This window comes from Electrona antarctica, assembly GCF_951216825.1.
Source record: "Electrona antarctica genome assembly, chromosome: 17".
NCBI classification, from domain to species: Eukaryota; Metazoa; Chordata; class Actinopteri; order Myctophiformes; family Myctophidae; genus Electrona; species Electrona antarctica.
The window spans coordinates 18,081,798-18,097,149 of record NC_136798.1 but is presented as its reverse complement, the minus strand read 5'-3'; the positions used below and the strand labels follow the sequence as shown (position 1 = coordinate 18,097,149).

Here is a 15,352-nt window from a genome sequence, read left to right as displayed (position 1 = left end):
GTTGGTGAGGGGTGCGTTAAGAACAAGGGTTGGGAGAGGGTTAAGGTTAAGTTTAGGGGTGCTTCCCCGTGGGAGGTTAGGGTTAGGGTGAGGGTTTGAGATATCGGACCAATGGTACTGTATGTCTAACCCAAAGCATGCACCCGTTACATTACAATATTCTTGCCTTTGATGTCAATATTCAAAAGGTCTCGATATAGTCAAGGTTTCTCAAATATCATTACATTTCACAACTGTGTGCCTCCTCTTTATATCGGTTTATGTTTTATATAGTTGGAAAGACTTCTGAATAAGACTACTGAATAACATGGGTTAGATTGGAAGCAAATACCCTGACTTTGTTGAAAGACTATTGGCTGATATATTGATCCGTATTAACCACTATGCCTTACAGTTTATACTTTGTCGTACAAATAGCAAAAATAACTGAGCCATTTGAAAAGTACATTCCAAAAGTATGTTATTTGTAAACATTTGAAAAAAGCTTGAAACATTTTGACCATTACATTTTGTCCAAAATAGGGATGCCATGGTGTCAACAGCCAGGGTCTTGCCGCGCAGCACATGCACGGCAAAAGCAATCTTGTAACCGTCTTGTGTTTTCTAGTGGACTGCCGTGAGCACGACCCTGGTACAGTAGGACTCCATGGTGTTACAGTAGAGATTCACCAGTGTTTTCTAACATCCTCTTGTTCTTTCTATTAGCGGGTATAGGCTGGGTAATTATAGCGATCCAGGAGAGGATGGTACAGAGTCACGTTTTGCATTCTGGAGCAAAGGTCGACAGTTTAATTGGAAGTGCAAATTGCGTTCACATGTGCGGCTCCCCGTAGCGGATTGAGCCATGGGTAAAGTGAATGTGCGCGTGTGCTCTTAACAGCGGGAAGGGGAGGGATGGGACAAGGAGGAGATGAATTAAAAAAAGGGAAGGAGCAGGGTTGGGTAATAGCTATATTCTGTTCGGTCCCCGGGTATTTTTAGCGCCTAGGAGAAGTTGGCATGATTCGAGTGTTTCTTGTCCTCCCTGCGGGCCACATTCAAACATACCAGGACGCTCGCACCATCCACCAATCAGCTCCGCTAATTCTGCCAAATGTTTGCTAAAGATGAGCAAATATTGATTCAATGACGGCACCATCCATCTGCTGGTGTTGAAAGCAGGTGGCCCTTTCCTTTTATTCCCCACTCTCTCTCTGTACTATCTGTCTATTTTGACTTCCCTCTCCCCATCTCTCCATCTCTCCCTCACTCAAGAATCGAGAAGGGTTTATTTCACCCATCGTTGCCATCGAGCAGAAACCCCTCCTAGAACGTTTTGTGTTCTTTCATAACTGAATGCACTACTTGATCAAAAGTGTCAGATCTACAAGCTTGAAATGTGGTGTGAAGCAACGCTTGTACTTTTCAATTTGAATCCTGAAAAGTAACAATCTTGTACAGGTTTCCAGTTTCCACCCAACAGAGACATCATACAAGCACAAGAAGTGAAATGATGGTAGGACGTTCTGTAAAGACTGTGCCAACACAACAAGATAATTAAACTAATAATACAGTATGTAATGAAGTAAATATAAGAAATATACCGGTAAATAAGACAATCATAGGGCTTGATGGCATTACGTCAAGATGTGACCTTTGGTTAGCTATAGCATATACAATACATTATGCTATGCATGATTTTCCCTGTGGTCAATTAGCAGTATATTGTATGTTAGATGAGATCAGGCTGCACATACAGTACTTTACATACATTAATTTTACATGTCTATTTCTCTCTCTATGGGCAGGAATTAAGCTCTTAATGGAGCTCATTCTCCCTCCCACCCCCCCCCCCCATCTCTCCCTCTCCCCTCTCTCCTTCTCTACTTCCTCAGTTCAGACTCAGAGGCAGCAGCAGCATATCAATGGCTGAAACCTCTGCATTAGTTTGGTGCAACAATGGTATTGAATAATGACGCTATCTGTTCAGTTGAGGATGTTTGTGTGTTTTGGTGTGATTTTTATGTAAAATGCCCTTGTTCATGACATGAATGTTTGACTGAAAACAAGTAAAGTGATTGTTGCTTTTTTAGTTTGTAAATAAAGGGTTTTTATAAAAAGTCTCTCTCTCTCTCTGGTGAAGAATCTTAATAGATTGCTTCTGTCATTCCATTGTCCCTCCAGAGACACTTAACCTCACAGTGACAGACTCTCCCCTTCACGGTATCGACCAAGCATCTCATCACACACCCCCCTTACATAGGTAGAGTAGAGGGAATACACCACGTGGGCCAAATTTATGATCTGACTAGTGTCGAGCTACTAATTCACGCAGTGAGGTTAATCGCATAGTTGTTTATTTCAAAACATCCTTAGGAAAGATGATAGCGCTTAGTGAGAGATCACTGGGTTTATCCACTTAAGCCCATGGTCTATATAGTTCATCGTACAACACATAGAAGGAATAGTCATTCTACAAGCTAACAGAGCTTTTTGAACTGCTATTTTAGCAATGTTTTTAAAATGACATTCAGAAAATGGGGACACCAGGTGGAAAGTGATTTGTCTTGTGAAGCATTTGTAACATGTGTTTTAGATCACTAGATTCATGTTCAGGCCAATTGGTACAGTAGGTGCTCATTTTAAAGAGAATTAAGCTAAGTAGCAATAAAGTTATTTCACTGATTTTACATGCCAGTTTCAGAAATGCCATTTCAGTCCCCGGCTGTGAATTTGCAGCAACAAACAGGCAATGGCGTTAGAATTTAAAATATCTTAATCCTAAACTTTCCATTTAATGGGAAAAAAAACACTTTGCTCTAGCCATTCACGAGTCACGACTTTAACCCAAGCGTCACAGTTTGAGGCATGTCAATACAGGTAAATATACAATAAAGAACTACAGTACATGTTACTGTGAGCTGAAAAAAACATGCTATTTTCAATGTGAATGTGTGTGTGTGTGTGTGTGTGTGTGTGTGTGTGTGTGTGTGTGCGCACACACACGTGCGTGCGCGCGCGTGCGTGTGTGTGTGTGTGTGTGTGTGTGTGTGTGTGTGTACGACTATGAGTGCGTGCGTGTGTGCGTGTGTGCGTGCGTGTGTGTGTGTGTGTGTTCTGTCCTTGACAGCAGACCTTCATAAAGCCAACAGTGTGCCGTGTTTGGACATGCTCCATATTTACTAACACGTCCTTCGTTCATGGTCACATCAGACATTACGGCCAAGTTGTTGTTTAATTTATCGAGGAAAACTAGCGGGCCTGGAGCTCAGAAGAGTCTGGAATTACACCTCCAGAAATCCGAGAAAGGAAGCTGCAATTTTGGTTCACGAAAATATATTTGAAAACACCTTTACATTTTATTTTGTTATTTCCATTTCTCAGTATTTCGATTTATATTATATTTTGCGCGACTGTAAAGACGAAAATGGAAGTAGGGAGGAGGCTTCACTTCCGCTTTATCGCTGATCAGAGCTCCCGTTCTAGACTGTATGACGGAAGCATTTGAAAATTGCGAGAGGCAACAGGTGCTGTAACACTACAGCTCCTGGAGAGCCTGAGGCGAGCCCAGTGCATCACTCCTACGTGGGAGACACACAGAGAGAAATTAAGCCCCCCACCCGCCTCCCCCCCCTGCTTCCAGCGCTCAGTGCAAATCCAATAACGCAGCTCTCATTTTCCTGCTCTTGCTGACACGACTCGGCTGAAAGGCTGAACATTTTGTGGAGAAAGAAAGTCGAGGAGTTCTGGAGCGCCTGCATCCAACTCAACTGAAAACGACAGGTACTGTAGCTGCAGTACAGGTTGGATGCAAAATAATAATGTCAGACATGTCCCTTTTCCCAGGCCTGCTTGAGCTTGAATATGTTTTTGTGGGCTTTTTCTGCTTGGGGCTGCAGAATTATTTTAAGAATCGTCTGTCAATTATTTTTTCAATTAGGCTGTTTTCATTTAGAAATTAATTAATAAATATGGTAATAAAGTACAAAATAATGGTACAGTAAATGCTCATTATCTGAACCCAAACAGACTCCTTGAAGTTACTTGAAAGATACCGTTTCACAAAGTCATGCAATGTGGTGAAATTACTCTTAAAACATTGTACATGATACATCATCGCTAAAAGGATGATTCAATTCAAGTTGTAATTCAAATCATAGTGTCCCCCTTAATCAGTAATCACCTGTTCGATTCCATGTTTCACTCATGATTCAGCTAATCACTGTTGCCTGAGTATTTAATAACCAGGCTTCTAATCACAAATTAGGGGCTTGGGTAATCATGAATCATGTTAAATTAAACACATTATTGCCGAGGTTCTCTGTTATCAAAAAGGACATGTGAACTATGAAGGCAACTGGTTTACGGGGGACGAGTAGAGGGGTCAATCACACTAAAATCCTGAGGACGTGTCAAATAGTCCCTAGAATATTAGATTATTCTTGATTGTTACTTTGATCGGCTAGAATGCTAATGCATGTCACTCTGTCAACGGTTTCCGTGGTTACACACATCCTGTTAGATTTATACGTGGTTGTGCGCCGGCGCAAGCGCATAAAAAATAGTCGATCCAAAAGCTCACAACCCATCACAGCACGACACATTGTGAGCTTGTAGATCTGGCTTTAGACCAGTTTATCACCAGCAGACGATGGCCTTAAAAACTCACCAGTTCAGTAGACACTCCTTCAGGGGGAGAAACTCATGTCTCGGCCTGCAGAGACAACAACAAAAAAGAAAGAGGTGGAATTAAAAAGAAATTATTGAATATCTGAGTGTAGACTTATTTGGCTGATATCTCTAAAAGCCTAGACAGTGTACAGTGGGCAACGGTAGCAGAGCAATGTGGAGATACAAGCGCATTCCGTCACCGCCCACTCCTCTTCTCCCCTGCCAAGGATAACACACAGTAAATTACAATATCGACAGACGGCTTCCACGCAGCCTTGGCTTGTCAGACTAACAATAAGGGCAGATATGTTGAGCACTGCGATAGAAACGGCGGCGCCTCCAGTCAGCATGGTGTACCAAATGGTACGTCTGTCAATCTGTACTGAAAGTATTAGTCTGACAATCTCTACTGCACGTCTATCTGTCAGTCAGACTGGAAACTGTCTGCCAATCTGTCTGTCTGCCCGGCCTATCATTCTTTCCATCTGTTTGCCAGTGTGTGCTTCCACTCTCGTGAATCCTCTCTCTCTCTCTGGCCTTATAAGTCCATGTGGTGTCTTGATATAGCACTGTCATGGTGGCTGGGAGCAGAAACTGCACTGCAACAGAAGATATGATGACCATGTAGTCAAATGAAACAACAGACAGGGGAGCTGATGAAGGCCAGCTCTTCATAATGATTAAGTCTATGATGAATGAAGGCCTCACTGAATGAGGCATGTGAGTGAATGAGTAACTGAGCCTTTCAAACAAATCTTACACTGGTAAAACAATCGATGGTGGCCACTTGGCATCCCACAAGAAAATACACTTAACTTCTCTGCAACTGAATACGGACGGGGTCATTAGGTTGGTATTTATGAAATAAATAAATAAAATACTTCTGACAGTGGCCACTAGAGGTTGTGCGACTCCTCACACAAGTGGTCTGAACTACGTATCGATCGATTAACCGGTTAGTTGATAAACAGCGTTTTTGGGGAAAAATCTGATCATCTTAATTTTCCTCAATGTTTAACATACAAATCTACATTTTGCATATTCCTTAATCAAATGTTTATTTGACCATTTACAATACAGGGCCAGGTAAAGGCATGAAATGAAAAGTGCACCATCTTGTCTGTCACATCACATGCAAAAGTAGAGACGTTTCTGTGGATTTCCGCACGCGCAGACAGCATTACATTCATAGAAAGCCACCCAATGATAGAACACCAATGGGTCGCCATGAAACTCCTTGCAACCAAACGGTCGCAAGGAGTTGCATGGCGACCCATTGGTGTGGTTTGGGCTTTAGAATAGAGCCCCATGCTCTCAAAAGTGAGGCAAACAATTAAAGAAATCAGTATATTGTATATTCAGTCAAAATCAAAACATTAACAGTAAAGATGAGTGGGGTTCATCCTGCAATCCAATCTACCTATGAGATATGATATCTTGTGTGCAAAGTTGCCATTTCCGCAATTCTGTGTAGGGCCTATGTAGGTAAGCAGCATCTACAATCTATTCTAAATCTAAAATCATCTAAAACCTAATCTATACTTAACAGAGATGAAATGAAGGGATGCAAGGATTGGTGCGTGAGGAATGTGGTTAGCAGCCTGGCTGCAGTGTTTTGTATGAGCTGCATGCAGGCTTGGGCTGCTCGGCTGAGACAGGAGAAAAGAACATTGCAGTAGTTAAGGCGTGGAAAACACAACGTGGGTATGTATTAGTTCATTTCAGATTTCTTTCATATTTATTAGATTTTTGCAATGTTCTGGAGTTAGAAACAGCAAGTTTATATGTGTGGGTCAAAGTTCAGATTTTATTCAAAGATTACACGGTTACACCCAAGTTTCTTCAAGAGAGTTTAACATAAATACAAGATTTCACAAATTGAGTGATATCTGTTTCTTCCTTAATAACAGACAGGCAGTCATGTAGTACACCAATATTCCCGATACAGCTAGGCCTACATGTCATCAGCGTAGCAATGGTAAGAGATGCAATTAAACAAGCTAACAAGATTAACTATTGTAATAGCTTGGAAAGTTAACATGGAAAGTGAGAAAAGGAAGGGAACATGGATTGAACATGGCAGTCTCAGAGTAGGGGGGCAACACAAAGTTGTCAATATGACTCAATAACAATCTGGATCCAATTAAAAGCAGAGGCTGAGATACGCATCCACTTATTTAAACATTCCACGAAGATTGAGCGGTCATTCAATAGTATATAAGCAACTGATACATCAAGCAGGATAGCATTTTCACCAATATCAGGCTACAAGGGCATTCACTTCTAGTCATTTTTACTAGTTGACTAGTTGCCTAGTTTACTAGTCGACTAGTTGTTTAACTACCTATTATATATTTTATTTTTTTGGGAAATGCATATTTGTACATTGAAAAACTGTGTACATGGTGACTATAACTATAATCTACCTGATCTTGAGGCCTACAAAATCGGGAAAAAAAGAAAAAAAAAGAAATGGATTTACTAGTCGACTAGTAAACTAGTCGACTAGTTGCTTAATGCCCTAGGCTACATGAGGATATAATTTGTCACTCTTAGTAGTGCTGTTTCTGTAACATGTTGGTGGCAAAAGCCGGTTTGGAATTTATTGTATATTGTGTCCTTCAGTGATCTTTATGGAATGTGGGGCCTGGGGCATTATGTCTAAGGGGCAAGAGGAGAGGTGCATGATGATGATGATGATGATTTGTTGGCGCCAAGGCGGCAGGCCTACAAACTAGGCAGCTCTTGCCTCTTTAATGTATTGGTTGATAAGCAGTAAGGAGACACAAACGTCTCCTTCATGTCTCCAACTATGATCCATTCGTCTAACTTCCCTTTTCAGAGCCAAATGTTGTCATTGATCCAGGGGCAAGAGATAGCTGAAGAAAATGACCTGTATCTAGCACTGAAGCACAGTCAATAAACTAGGTTACTTTAATACAAGATCATTGTGTGCACAACTGCACACACATTTGCACAAACATGCACCTCTATTGTTTGCACACATTATACACAAGCCACATCCCCATATATGGGTTCAGCGTGACATATATGTTGATATCCAGCCCTGAGGAAGGCGAGATGGCGACTTTGGGCTTGGGTCATGAGCTCCCCTGTTAAAAGATGCTGCACTGGCATCCACACATAGCATCACGTTATTTTTATGTTGCCTTCTCTGTGACTCATAACAAGAGATATTGTTATTCCGTCTGGTTAAATGTCAGGAAGGAGATGGTGAGATAGGGGGGATACAACTGTCGCTCTAAACCGTCCAATTTCAACACAGATTAAATCGTATTATCTGCTGTGGTGGAGAAAGAACACCAGCACACCAGTCACAAAAAACATTTTCCCTCTTTGAAGAACAGGTGGTTTTCATCCTGTCTTGGCCTGGCCTTTTCTAGCAGGTTCAGATAGGCTGATCTATCCATAGAAAATAAAACTGTAGTTCAATCCAGTCCCGACCGCAGCCTGGGAGACCTGCCTGTATCCTTGAACAAGATACACTTCTAAATCCTGTGTGTTGACTATGTGGGTGTAAAAATATACACTTATAGTATACTGTCAGTTAATGTATACTGTACACAAGGTTTTGTGTGACTCAAATATCATTGTTTGTTGGGCACTCCAGATAATAGTGTCTGACTTAAGGCTTAAAAGTAAACTATTCAGATGAAAAACCACACCCGTGTGAAGTGAGGGGTGCTCTTATCATTTTACAACATCGAGGAGGAAATATGATTAGGTGATGTAATGATGATGTAAAACAAACAGTGTCAAAACAAACATTAAATTCTCTTTATTCTTAATGGGATTTAATGTTTGTGTTAGGGACAAAACAAACATTAATTTCCCTTCTGTCAATGGCGTTTTTAAAACAAACATTGAACGAACTAACCTCTTCACCGAAAACTGGACTCTGTTCGCCCCACCGACTTCAAATTCAACACACGCGTTCCACACCCCCCACAGAGAGTGCAGTGCCCGATGTTGAGTTGGTTAAACTCACGGTTGTCCAGAACCGCCACAAAAGGCCTCTGCCCAGGCTCTGGACAGGGCCCCTGCCCAGCTCCATATATGGAGCTGGCCTGACATCACAACACTCCATATTTGGGCATGCCTGACACAGAACTCCATATATATAGGAATAAAGGACACAGAGAGACAGATACAGAAATGTCCATATATAGGCATAAAAGGGACACAGACAGATACTCTGACACGGGTACAACGGGTATTGCATTATAGCCGGGTGGGGCATGGATCTCCAACTTCCATTGTTACTGACTCGGTGCACTACAGCCGGGCACCGGTCTAGTACGTAAAAATTCTCATCATCATTAGTCAAATCAAAGAGGATGACAGTGCTGTCGGTTTAAAGTCTGATTTATGCTCCAACAACAGTATCACTCAACTAAAATACTCTACAGTAGCAGCCTATAAGTAACTGTATATTCAACGAAAATAAAGTGTTTGATGCCTTGCAGCGCCGAAGCATAAATTAGGCTTAAGAGCTGTGCTGTATTTCCCCCCTCCATCTCACTAACAAACTCTTAACAATTACCATACCCTCCAGTCCAATAAATGTCAACAAATAGGAAAATAAACACCTCCACGCCTCCAGTGAGCTTTTAAGCTTCTTAGCAAACCTATATTCATCACTAACAGTGTTGGGTTTTTGAGCCACAGGTGACGGATTGTTATTGTGCGAGGGTGGATAATGTTTGCTTCTATAATCACCAGTAAAGCGTTCATGCCACAGTGCAATGTCAACAGAGCAGAGAAACAACGCATTTCCTTTTGAGTAATGGTTCAGGTTTCTCCTGCAGGCAGCCACCAGCAGCAGGCAGCACACAGGACAAGGACATTGCAGCAATATAAAATCTATAACACCCACCCACCCTCCTACTCAACTCAACCATCCCTAAAAGAGTGTAGATATCAGATAGGTATTTTGCTGACAAAATACTGTCTGGAGTCTAGAGTGTAGCCTACTGCTGTATGTCGAGTAGGTAGATTAAATTAGCCAACAGTCCAACACCACAGCAGCAATAATAGTAGGCTAGTGTTGACTGCAAAGGCTGGTTCACAGGATTAGAGTTTACTTCATAGGATTACTACACAATTCTTCCAGTGTATGAAAAATGCGAAAACTCAAAAAGCCAGTGGAATTAGCATTAGGATGATGGGGAGGGTAAACGTAGGCTGTGTGTGTGTGTGTGTGTGTGTGTGTGTGTGTGTTTGTTTTTGGGGGGCATGGATGCACCGAGCGTGCGCGTTCATGATTGTGAACAGGTGGCACAGTTAAGTGCGCCAGACTGCCCAGGTGTGTTACTTTAAGCGCAAAAACAACTACGTCGATCCATATTATTTTCGGATGCAGCAAAAATTATCCCAAAGAAAAAAACAAGATAACCACATGGTGCTATGCAAAATACGCATTCCATTATATATATTTTTTTAAATAACATATGTCGCCATTCAATACCTTCTGTTCTCTCTCTTGAAACAGGGTCCCTCCTGCTGCTGCTGTCTTGAGTCTAGACTAGTAACAGCAAAGCGTCCCGACGGTCCCGGTCGTTTTAGAACAATAACATACCGGTATACTGTGACGGCCATTTGTACACATAATATGGGCTAACATAACTTAGCAGCAGTTAATGTTAGCATTAACATGTCGACCATAGCCATACGCGCGCTTTAACTGTCGGTTCCTGTTTATTCTCTTTACAACAATTCTGGACTAGCTGGTCCACATTTCGCACAATGAGCCCAGGTGTCGCTTATCGCGGCCACTGTACACACTGTGAACCACATACACAAGCCCTGTGTGTGTTCACATTAAAGGGACGCTATCTATCTCTGCTGCTGTGTGTGTGTGTGTCGTGCCCGCCCGCCGCCCGGTGACTTTTCTACTACATGGACACGGTGTGCACTTTGCATGGGCCAGCAGTGAACCGTTGGGAGAGCTAGCGGTTAGCTTCCGTTAGGAAAAGGATATAAACATCAACATTTCTCCGGGATATTTCATCCAAGTTTTTCGCCATCTGGCGGCGAAACACACTAGCTGTGCCCAGCGCGAAGCGCTGTTATTATTCTACACTACTACAGCCATGGTAATAATAATAATAATCATGCATGTCTTGATGATTTGGCTGCAAGTATAGCTGCATACTGTGCATGGCGAATGCTATACAGTGACTCCCAGCTGTGTGTAGGCTACTGCACACGCGCGCGTTTGTGTGTGTGAGAGAGATCCCAATGATGGGAGGATAACACCAAAAACCTCCTGCTGCTGCTGCTGACACTTTATCAACATCACACACACATTGCATCACCACCTACTACAACAACGTCAACCAAACACACACTTACATTACATCATCACATGTGTTCGCCACCGTAGAAAGATAACAATTTGTTACATCTGACTGTACATCGCTTTATATTCTTACTTGGGTTGGTTGATCCAGGACGGCGCTGCAGATTTAATCCGATGGCGAGGGGAAAAATGATGCTTTGCAGTGTCCGGGGCCGGGATTTTCTCTCTTTCTCGCTCTCTCTCTTCCAGCTGCTGTTGCTGTTTCTATTCTCTCTCTCTCTCTCTCTCTCTCTCTCTCTGTGTCTCTGTCTGTCTCTCTCTCTGTGTTAGATCTCTATCACTGCATGCATGCGTCCCGGCTCTGAGCTGCTTGTATCACACTCGCCCTCCAGTGGGGAATTGTGGTCTGATTCGTTTTGATGAGGAAGCCCTCCTTTAGTCTTCACCATGGTGGAGTGAGAGAGAGAGAGAGAGGGGGGGGAGGGAGGGAGGGAGGGAGGGAGTGACTCATCCAGCAGAACTAGATAGATCTCCCCCATCCCTGTGTCCACTGCTCCTCCCTTCCTCCCCTCACTCACTCTCTTTCCATCTTCCCATTCCATTCCCCCATCCATCCGTCTCCCCAATTCTCCCTATACTTGCTTCCATTGCTACATTTTTTCCTTCTTCTAACAACTGGACTGATTGTTGTAGCATTGCACTGTCAGTCAATGACAGGAAAGGGGAATTAATTTTAACTGTTCCAGAGAGATGATGATGAAATGGAACAGAAGCAGAACAGTAGCTCTCTTTGTTGCATTGAATAAGGAATGAATGGATGATTGAATGAATGCATGAAAATGAAAAAAGTCCACTTCTAAGGCAATGCGTGTGTGTGTGCGTGCGTGCGTGCGTGCGTGTGTGTGTGTGTGCGTGTGTGTGTGTCTATGCTTGTGTGTGTTTGCATGTGTGCAAGCATGCCTTGTGCGCACACACACACACACAAACACACACAGGTGCATGCGTGTATGCATGTCTGCGTGTCTGTGTTTATAATGCTATAGTGTCAGTCATGTACACAGTACCTACCTGCCAACCACGTTCCCCCACGGCCTCCTCCTCTGCTGTTCTCTGGCACGTCTCATTAGAGCTGGGTGACACGTACGGCATCCGTCCGTCCCCTGGCAGATGGACAGGCGGAGGGACGTACGTTCCTGGGTGTTGGGAGGAGGGAGGCGTCACTGTTTATATAAGCCTGAGAATCTTATTAAATAGGCGCTCTCCTGCGCTGAACCCCGCGTGGGGGTTAATTAACACACTTCCTCATCTGTGGTATGCATGCAGGGCCAGGCCTCCGACTGGTCACAGCGCTGTCAAGCCACACTTCTTCTGCTTGGTCATGCGACAGAGCATAAATTAGGCCTCAGGGGCGACCAGGCCAGCGGTGCTATATCTCCTGTTGCCTGCAGGGACCAGACTGCAGTGCAGATGCTGCCTGCTGAGAAGATTGAGAGGAACACCGTGCTTTATATAATTATGGAGAATACGTGCAGTCGTGCACATATGCATGCACGGCACGCATACACAAACAAACAAACAAAGACACGTCACACACACACACACACACACACACACACACACACACACACACACAAAAGGACATGACAATTGCAAACCACAATTCTGCACATACTGTATACACACAGCTATTATAGGCATGTATGAACACAAAAAAGGGAAGACCATTTTTGATCCTGAGATGGAAATTTAGTTTCAGCCTCATCCCGTTGGTGAGATCAACACACATGATAGACACGAGTGCGTACACGCGCACACACACACACACACACACACACACACACACACACACACACACACACACACACACACACACACACACACACACACACACACACACACACACTCTCTCTCTCTCTCTCTCTCTATGACACAGGTCGTATACGGTCCTGGCTGGTCCCTGCGACTTCTACATGACCGTTAATTGTTGCTGCTTGACAAACGTTTTCACACACACAGAGAGAGCTGTGTGAACCCAGGCAGCCTGGCCTTGGAAGGGTTAACAGCATGATGAGCGATTGAGTCATGGGAACTCTCTCTAGTTCACCTTGCTGAGGCAGGGGTGGAATCTCCCGTTACCTAGGAGATGAAGGGAAGTAGGCCAGCGAGGTAAGCCCACCTTCCGCTGCACTCTAATGAGGTGCACACGCAGGAAAGTAGTAAGTATGGCTACATTTAGCTACTTTTACTTTACTTAAGCACTTGAACCCTATGTGGTTGTATAAAGTGGTTGTACTGTATATATATGTATGTCACAACGCTGAGGAAACGCGTACATTGTCTGCTCGTCAGAGGTAAATAAATCATGTGAACATATATTGAGTGCTGGCATTTCTTCATTTTATCATGCGAGTGTTGTGGAGTGTTGTCTGCTTCGGCAGTACTCTCTTCTCAGATTTTTAATACAAAACATTCATTAACTGAAATAATGACGTAGTAATAGTATTATGGCTTGACCTACCCAGCAGCACATAAAGTAATTAAAGTCAGCCCCACCCTTACGAGCTGCAACATTAAAATGATGCATGCATTACTAATAATTACAATCCATTAATATGATGAATATGATGTGAAACTGCGGTGGGATCCATAATATAATAACGCGCCTCTGACACTTGTCATTCTCTTTTCAGCTGTCACCAAGCAACCCACCTCCATCCCCAACTGCACCGCCACCATGTCCAAATCGTCTAGCGTTGAGAAGGAAGGAGGTTCATCTGCACTGCCACCACCAGCATCTAGACTCCAATGGGGGGTTCTCCCTATTAATCTTATATACATTAAATGTTAAATGGAGTCTAATTGCCAAAATGCTATCTTTTATTCAATAAAACTATTCCTTTGCAACAACTTGATCTCTCCTTTTATTAAAATGTATTTCTACATTGTTACTTAAAGGGGCTATGACACCACGGCCCGAAAATGTTATGACATCACGTGGTCTCAGTGAAAAGGTTGAAAACTCCACTCTGCCTCTCCGCCCCATCTCACACTTGCTACTTGTAGCAATGTTATGTTAGACTAGCAGTTTGCCGTTGACATTTGCCGTTGTAGTGGCAAAATATGGCATTAAATAATTCAGAATTTCTAGTGTTTTGTTGTTTGGGTAACTGTTGCATAATCACAATATCACACTGGAGTCCCACGGTCTCCCCAGGTCACCAAGCCCCTGTGTCCCCACTGAGATGCTCTAAAACCCCAATATCACACTGGAGTCCCACGGTCTCCCCAGGTCACCAAGCCCCTGTGTCCCCACTGAGATGCTCTAAAAGTTCATGCTCACAGGCTGAGAGACCCAGGGGGGTGAGGGTGCAGACCCAGGGCACGGGCGGGGCCTTAGAGAGGAGATTACATAGGGATAAACAATACAATAGGAGTACATTATAAATGGGGGGTATTGTATAATATAAAATGCACCCCAGGCGTGACGTCATCATAACGTTTATTTAATCAGATTAGCCGGATTACCCCCTTTTCCCCAATTTTGTGTGTTTGTGTGAACACAAACATTGGCTGATGATTGGTTGATCACCCCATAGCGAAGATTTGATTGGATGAGCAAAGTACATATTGAAGATAAAAGTGAGGGCAGAAAAGTGAAGACGCCAAGAAGTGATTGGCCGGAATGACATTTGTGATGATTTGATTGGCTGAGCACAGAATGTGATATATGATGATAAGAGCGCCCCTCACTTCACACAGGTGTGATCTTTGCATGTCATAAGGTCTTTAAACATAATAGTGGAAGAGTACTTAATTCGCTACTGCACGCACATCGCATGCACACACACACGCACTCTAAGCCCAAATGTTTACAACCATATGTGTTGACACGGACACACATACACACCTTGAGTGTGTGTTTTAAACCTAGCTTGACAGGGAGCCTCTGTCCTAGTGTAGTTTTAATGGATCATAGTGCTGAAAAATAATGTTGACTTCTCCATTGTGATATAGTTTAATCAATGATAAGAATGTCGAGAACTAAAAGCCATTCACACTCCTAATGGTTCTTTCAAGGGAAAATCAGTTCTGCTATATGCTTCCTCTTTAACCTGTGCTTTTCCCCATTAGCCTGTCAAAGATTTAACAGATTTATGATGTAGGCACACTGTCGCATTGTATACTTAATTAAGGAAGCTTATGAGAAATGTAAATAACCTTTCCAGACAAATCGATCATGTTAGCTATATAGGCCAGGCGTAACCCTAAACCGCAGTCTTCTTTGCCACCACTGTAGTATGTTACAAAGACTGAAATCAGTCATGATAAATAATACATCACACAAGACAACACATTTCAATGTGAAACTAATACCAGGTG

The 15,352-nt window shown here is 43.1% G+C and overlaps 1 long non-coding RNA gene across 1 annotated transcript in view; it reads right to left on the bottom strand.

Annotated features, from left to right (window-relative positions):
• LOC306940452 overlaps positions 1-11,339 on the bottom strand; it is a 32,737-nt gene extending 21,398 nt beyond the window's left edge. Inside the window, exons 1-2 of the long non-coding RNA XR_013792018.1 lie at positions 11,106-11,339; positions 4,649-4,693 (exon numbers count right to left, since the gene is read on the bottom strand). This is a non-coding gene — a long non-coding RNA (uncharacterized lncRNA). The remainder of the gene's footprint in view (positions 1-4,648; positions 4,694-11,105) is intronic.
• Between the last annotated feature and the right edge of the window lie 4,013 nt (positions 11,340-15,352).